Source organism: Phoca vitulina, unplaced genomic scaffold (assembly GCF_004348235.1).
Source record: "Phoca vitulina isolate PV1807 unplaced genomic scaffold, GSC_HSeal_1.0 scaffold8, whole genome shotgun sequence".
Lineage (NCBI taxonomy): Eukaryota > Metazoa > Chordata > Mammalia > Carnivora > Phocidae > Phoca > Phoca vitulina.
In genome coordinates, this window is record NW_022589711.1 from 79,317,571 (window position 1) to 79,325,822 (window position 8,252).

Here is an 8,252-nt window from a genome sequence, read left to right on the forward strand (position 1 = left end):
GAATATAAAGAACAAAATATATAGCTTTTAGAAGTAACACATTCTCAGAAAAAACTTTCAGAATTGTAGCTTTTAGGTTTAAGAAATCTTTAAAACAGAGTTTGATAACAAATCTATTTTCTGTATGATGTCGTTCTATGATGTCCTCATTTCTTTTTGTTTTTGCCACTTATAACAAAGTTGTAAAAATTAAGTAAAATGACTTATCAGCTCTGAATGATGAATGTAATAAAAATATCCCTGAAATAAATTTTAAATTAATCTTCTATACATGTAGAAATTCTCTGCACATTTTTCTATTTCCCAATTACAAGTTTGATTTGTATTCTGTATTGTTTATATTTGTGTTCTACATCATTCATATTTGTATTCTGTATTTTTTCTGCCTTTTGCATACAAATATATACTGAGTATTGAGTAGTATTCTTTTACTAATATTCTATCAGTATACATCTATATTTTTAAACTACACATACAAAAGGGTGCATGAAGCACAACAACCATGAGTACTACACCCATGAACCCATCATCCCACCTAAAAACCAAACTGTGACCAATCTCTGTACCAGCCTACGAGTTTCTTTCCCTATCCCACTTCCCTCCTTGTCCTCCACAGGTAACCGCTATCATGAATTTTGTGTTTTACCATCCCCTTGTCTTTTTAAAAAATAACGTCATCATATATGTCTGCATCCGTAAGTAATATATTTTTTTAGTTTTGCTTGGTTTTAAGCTTTTTATAAAACAGGTATCTTACTGTGTGTAGTCCTCTGTTTTTTTTTGTTTTGTTTTGTTTTTTACTTAATACTGATTTCTAGATCCTTCCATTGCATATAGTTCATTTTCACTGCTCCATAATATTCTACTGTGTGACTATTCTACAATTTATCTATCTTCCTTCTATAAACATTTAAGTATCCAGTTTTTTGCTCTTATGATCAATGATTTCATGACTAATTTTTGTACTATCTCTTGGGACATGTGTGTAAAACTTTCTCTACAATATATACCCAGCAGTGAAATTACCGGGTAGTTGGGAATGAAAATGTTCAACTTTACAATTTGGGGCCAAATTATTTTTGAAAATACCTTGTTCTCATTTACACTCCCATCAACAGTGTGATCAAAGCTCTTTCATAAAAAGGACCATTACTATAAATTCTATCCTAAATGTGATTTTCAACATTGGTCTTTAAGTAAATGATTAACCATGATCGTGACTATTAACCCATTTTTAACCTTCAGTGCTTCTCATAAAACCTTCTTGGATGTACAATTCAATAATAAATCTTCAGTTTTAAATGCACTTTAAGTGGAAATGAATCTGTTTTAGTAGTACATCTAAGAAAATAAATTCATCATTTTAAGTAAGTATAATACATCAATCTGGACTTGTAATTTTAATATCTCAATTGTGGGTCAAATGGAAAACTAATCTGACAGACACCAATCATGTTATGGTGTAATACGATTTTATTTCACTGGACTCCAAAAACACAGGGTCCTTTTCTATAACCCATGTTTTTGTATTAATTACAAAGATATATCAAGGAGACCTCTTTTCTGAATAAGATTTTTATATCATTGCAAGTCTGTGTACATAAACCACACTTATCCTAAGAATCCTTCATCTAATTACCCTAGGCTTCTCTATGATAATCTTCAAACAAGCTTCCAAAATTATAAAGTTAATCTAAGGCATTACCTAAATTTTTATCCTAATTAACACACATCAACATTCTAGCTAATTTATAATGTGAAACATTATGAATATTTGAATAATCTTGCTTAAAACCCCTAAATGACTTCTCAGTGCTCTTAGAACAAAGGCACAAGTCTTAGCTATGGCCTTCTTGTCCTTCTCAGCCTTATGCCGTGGCACCTGCTCCCTCAGCCCATCCACTTCAGCCACATTTGCCTTCTTACAGTTCCTATAAAGCGTCAAGCTCACTTTTGACTCAGGACCTTTATTCATGCAGTTCCATTTAGCTGGTATGCTCACTTTTCCCAAGCCCACTCTTCCATCCACACTTCCTAGTTACCTATCATCCCTCAGATCTCAGCTCTATATCACTCCCTCAAGAGCTCTTCCTGACTCAACAATCAAAATGAGGTCCCTCTTCTCTCTGTCATGGCAACCTGTACTTCACTTCAGAGTGCTCATCAAAGTTGTACATATATATTTTGTGTGATTTTATGACGTTAATGCCTGCTCCCCGCCCTGACTCTCACTATAGTTTATATGCTCCCTGAGAGCAGGAACCATTTCCGTTTTGCTCTCCAATGTACCTGCAGCACCTAACACAATGCCTGGCACACACTACGCACTATAAATATTTGTTCATGAATGAATGAAGGTAGTTATTCTAAAATCATTATTTCAGCCCCACTCAAATTCTGTCTACTATTGCTGGTAATAAGTGAAACTAATCACTGTGCCTTTGAATCCTGGATAGCAATAAAAAAGAAAAGTCAAAGAACAACTCACCCATGGGTAGTTAAACATTGATTTTACTAACAGGCAAAACGTTAAAGGCCATTCAGGGTTGTTTTGTTTTGTTTTGTTTTGTTTACATTGTTGCTCTTCTTAAGACCATACTTTCATTACGACACAGGGAAATTCTTTGCAAGAACATTTTTACAAAATGAGTGTCCTTTGTCCATTTTTCTACTAGGATATTTGTCTTTTTTCTTTTGAAGTGTAAAAGTTTTTTTTTATCTTAAAGCTACTATTCAAACTGTAAATATTTTTCCCATCTTATCATTTACCTTTCCGTTGTTTTTGATGCTTTGAAATCTAAGGAGCTTTGTTTCTGGTTTTGTTGCTTATATTTTATTTTTATTAATAATCTGTGCCTTTTATATCATGCTTAGAGTGGACAAGCAAGCTTTTTATTCCTCCATGCACACCAGAATCTCCAATGCACTCAGGGTATATTTCTCCAGCTATTTTTCCTACCATTCCCAATACACTGTGCAGTATAACTCATTAGCAGACAAAGGTGCTAATTGAGGAGGGCAAGCTATATAGGATAGTTTATGTGAAGTGCCCATACACCAAATGTAGGCTACTAGTTTCCAAACTTTAGAATAATTGCACAAATTTTGAAGTGATTAGTCTCCAACAGTAAATATTTTTAAGGACAAAAGTCATTTAGTTGAATGTTTGCGTTTGCCAGTGTATTTAGTTTTATTTCAGTACATTATGCTTATCACTTGTGGTACACATAGGTTAAAATGCTGATTTACAATAGGATATTTTAAATTGCTAAACAGACTGTGGTATAGTTTTATTTTCTTTACAAAATATAAATTTGCATACCACATAAAAGGAAGTGGTAGCTTTGTCTAATGGCAAGGAAGTGAGTTAGATAATCTCATTTGTCCAAATCAATTTCTTATGTCTTGATAGCCTACCATGCTAGGCACCAACATTTCCTCCACTTTGCCCCTAGTGTGTGCCAATCTCTGCTCTGGACAGGTTACGCTTTTTTGTAAGAAAAAATGATATACTATCTTATCATAGGTCCCCAAGAAAACAGATCCCGAGGCAACACTAATATGCGATCTCTTCATTTGTGGGGGCACAATACCAGGAAGTAAAGTGAAGGGGAAAGGGAAATGAATCCAGAAAAGAGGGGAAGATATACAAGGTGGTACATTATTGCTGGCCACAACTACACCAGAAAAGAGCTGGGTGCTCACTCTCTGACATTCATCTCTCAAGAAGCTACATGGAAACATTGCATCTCAGAACAGTTCATGGGGGGGGCGGACGGAGAGAAGTATTTATTTGCCTGTTTCTTCACATCTACTCTTCTATTGGTCAAATTTTACCTGAAGGGGCACCAACTCCCCCATACTCCCCAGCTGTTACTCAGCCCTCTGGGCAGCTGTTAGACATGCCAAAGCCCATGTTGGCCAAGGGGGCTTCCTCTGAGTGAGGTGAAGATCAAGAGGGAGTCAGCAAGAATCAGGGAAAAAACCAGGACACTCTTGCCGGCATACCTGGAGCCTCATCACTGGTCAGACCAGTGCATGTCATGCGTACTAAGCAATCTTGCAGCATGTGGTGCCTCAGGAGTGACAATGAGGCCCCAGGGAGGCAGATGAGACAGATGTGGGCTGAGGCGTGAGGTGAGGTGCTAATGAGTTGTGCTGTGAGCATGGGGGACTAGTAACAACTATTGCAGAGAGCCCAACTGCCGACTAGTGAAATGCCATGACAACACAATTTCCAAGGTAAGCTCCTTGAGAGCCTTCCTCCAATAATGATCATAATCTCCTCTCTGCAGCCCATGAGAATGTGGTTCGTGTCAGGCAATCTTCCCAGGGATCATCAGCGGCCTTGAGCAAAAAGCCATCTTCAAGAAAATCTGGGAAGTTTCATAAACTAAATCTAGTACCTACACAACCAGAAAATAATTAGAGATCAGTGCAGGGCAGTATAAGTCTATCCCACAAAACATCTTCCCAGTTAACATTTTCCTAGTAGGATGCTTCTTGATTTCAGTGGTTTTCAGCATATTTACAAAGTTGTGCAACCATCACCACTCTCTAATTCCAGAATGCTTTTCTCACTCCCAAAAGAAAGTCTGAACACATTGGCAGCCACTCTCATTTGCCCTTCCTCCAGCCCCTGTCAACTGCTAATCTGTTTTCAGTCTCTTTATTTGCCTATTCAGGACATCCCATGTAATCGGAGTCATACAGTTAGTGGCCCTTTGTGAGTGGCACCTTTCACTTAGCACATTTTCAAGGTTCATCCATGTTGTAACATGTATCAGAACTTCATTCCTTTTTATGGCTGTATACTATTCTATTGTTTGTACATACACCATTTTGTTTATCCACTCATCAGTCAATGGACATTTTGTTTTTTCCACATTTTGATACTTCTTGATTTTTAACACTCAAGTTCCATCCATGTCACATCTCCTGAAATATTGTTTTCCAGCAATGTTTATATAGGAAAAATTTATATTTCCATCCTCAATTTTAAACAAAATTATGTGGGAGGAAAGTAATAGTTTATATTCTAAATAAAATTGGTAGAATGTCAGAATCATAGATATTTTGAAAAGTGTGCTGAGTCTCAATGAAGGGGATGTCCATCTGGGATATTTTTGGAGCTAAGAAATAGATTAAAACATCACAGTCATCTATAGTGCATAGTTTGTGGTAAGAAGTCTTGGGTTAAGTCCGTCAACAACAGAAACCTGACACAAGTATTTGGGTGCAAATACCTATTTGGTTAATAATCTGGGAAACACCAATAAAGAAGTCAGTATAAATACACCCCTCGGCGTTATTCCACGTGAGGGGTAAGGAAGCCGCAGCCTTTATCCACCTACTCCCATCAGTCATTTGGTGAGAACTGCCCCCAGAGGGCATTAATTGGAAAACAGTTCTACCCTATAACAAAGTCCTGATCCTGTGGACTGTGGAAACCCTCAGGCAAAGACTCTCAGGTGCGGGCAGCTAGAAATCAGAACGCTGCAGAAAAGGCCAGGGTCACAGATAGTGTCTGCTAGTCTATTAGTCAGGGTTCTCCAAAGAAACAGAACGAGTAGAACCAATATAAGAGGATATATAGGAGGAGATTTCTTGTAGTAATTGGCTCACGCAGTTATGGAGGCCAAGAAGTCCCACAGTCTGCCACCTGCAAGCTGGAGAGCCAAGAGAGCCGGGAAAGCTGCCGGTGTGATTCAGTCTGAGGCCAAAGGCTTGAGAACCAGGAGCTTTGATGTCAAGGGCAGGAGAAAATGGATGTCCCAGAGAGAATTCATCCTTTCTCTACCTTTTTGTTCTTTTCTGGCCCTCAACAGATTGGATGATGCCCACCCACATTGGTGAAGGGAGTCTCTTTCCTCAGTCTACCAAATCAAATGCTAATTTCTTCCAGAAACATCCTTGAAGACACACCCCAAAATAATGTTTTACCTGCTATCTGGGCATCCCTTCAGCCAGTCAAATTGAGGCACAAAATTAACCATCACGGCTGCATAGGACATATAAACTGCACACATTACTGCATACAGAGCAATCATTAGTTAATTGCACGAATTTTTTTGGTGATCAGAAAGTGATGATTTGAGCAATTTACACCCTAACATGAGCATTTTATTTATTACTTTTAGATTTTTCACTGTGTTATGTTGCATTTTAGGATACGCTTAACATTCACCAATACCCATTACACTTTTTCCGTTTAAAATAATAACAAATAGGACCTGGTTAGTGTCTGTTGCAAATAATACCAGATTTTCAGCACCAGAGTATTCATGTTCAGAGGGAGAGGCCTATTTATAAGCAAATTCTATACTCTAGGTCAGATCACATTGTGTAAAAAGAGATCCTTATATGCTGTAGCAGGTAGGACACAGCCTGAGAGGAGAGTGTTCAGCGAGGAGGAAGAGCAGAATGTGTGCAGAGGGAGCATGACTGGGGGGCGGGGAGTCAGATGTATTGCTGAAACTCCGGTGATGTAGCTAACCACAGCATAATCTTCACTGAGCTACCCTTCACCAGCAGGTATTTAAACTCGTCTTTTGTTGAAATGTTCTTGAGACCACAGGAACCGGGCTCTGTCCTTATGCCCATGGAAACTGTTTACTAAACAACTGTCCTCTGACTTTTTAGAACAAATCAGAGATGCAGACAGAGCAATGTATGGCTACTCAGTAACTTTGTAACTGATCCTTAGGAAGCCAGTTATAAAAGATCATTTCCAATAATTCAGAAAATAAACATCAAACAAGATATTTTTTCTATTTCCCACGGTCTCAACCCCTTCTATCCCCTCAGAACACAAGGGGCATGACACACCCCACCGGTTTCTGGCGGCCTGGCCAGCACTTCTCTCCCAAGCAGCAGGCCCCCATGGCTGCTAATGACCTCTTGAGTTGGGGTGGAGGGGCCAGGGTTGAAGCTGGTGGAAGCTGCAGAGATACAACTCCCCCAGGTGTTGCAGATACCCTCTCTGTGGCCCGGAGAATGCATACCTCCAACATCAGCTATAGCATGATTGATGACCCTGCACTGAAATCCATTGCAGAGTTTGGGCTGAGGCCGGACCTCCCACAAGCTATTCCCAGCCAAGGACTGAGTGCTCCAGAGCCAGTAAGGACCAAGACAGGCCCAGTCCTGGGAGACGTGGGACTTCTCTAGCACATGACTTTGGCTCTAGGACTCCCTGACAGCCTTGCTGAACTTCTTCAGGCTGCAGGAGACCTAGGACACTTCCACCTAACCTCCCTTCTCGATCTCCTTCATTCAGAGTCAGACTTGCCTCAGACTTTGACGGCACTCCCAGTTTATCTGCCTTCCTCCCCATTTTCTCTCACTCAGAGGTTTCCCTTAATAAAATCCTTTCACATCTAATCTCATTTTGGTGGCTGGTTCTCAGAGGACCCAGAATAACACACTTTCTTAGTTTATAACAACTGATTTAGATTCTGTTTACCCAGAAATTTTGGCACCGCCTCAGAAATAGAAAACTTGTAATACTCAGTTGTGAATGTTCTTCAGAATATTCCTCTAGCCAGGAGGTTGCTTTTCTACAAAGTTGGCTGCTACTCTTTACAATTTGCCCTCAAAATAAGCTCTTCCAGACTTAACGTCTCAGCTTTAATTCAACAAATCAGTAATTATTTCCTAAATGATGCCATATCCACAAAACCTTTTAAAAAAAAAAAAAAGGAATTGGTTTCCTTACACTCCCCTTTTCAACAACATAAGGCAATCAAAAATATGTTTATTTTTCTGGTACATTTTTGCTCATTTGAGATTTTTTTTTAAACAAAACTAAGAATATTTCTGGTTTCTAAAATACTGTTTGCTGAAGTGGTGATTCTTAACTTTTATTGGGTTCAGAGACCCTTCAGGGACCCTGTACTCACCTCAGAAAAAGACCTAGGCGTGCAAAATGTTACACAAAAACCCTAGGCTGAGGGTCTTTCTAGGCTAAGAGGCATTCCAGAATGTCCTAGTTGCTGCTCTTAGTTGAATATTTTTTGCTTCCTAGTCTGAGCTGCTTTTGAAAAGGGAAAGTCAATTTTGTTGTCCACACTGATTCTTTGGAATCTGTGTGTAAGTCAACCTAACAAATGTAAAGTTATGTTACTTATATTTCACTGTGGTGATCTTTTTCTTTTTCTCACATAATCTCCCTGTCTGAAGCAGAGAGTTTATGAAGGAAAATGCAGGAGATAATGTGAGTATATGGAAGGCAGTATGGAGACAGACTTGCA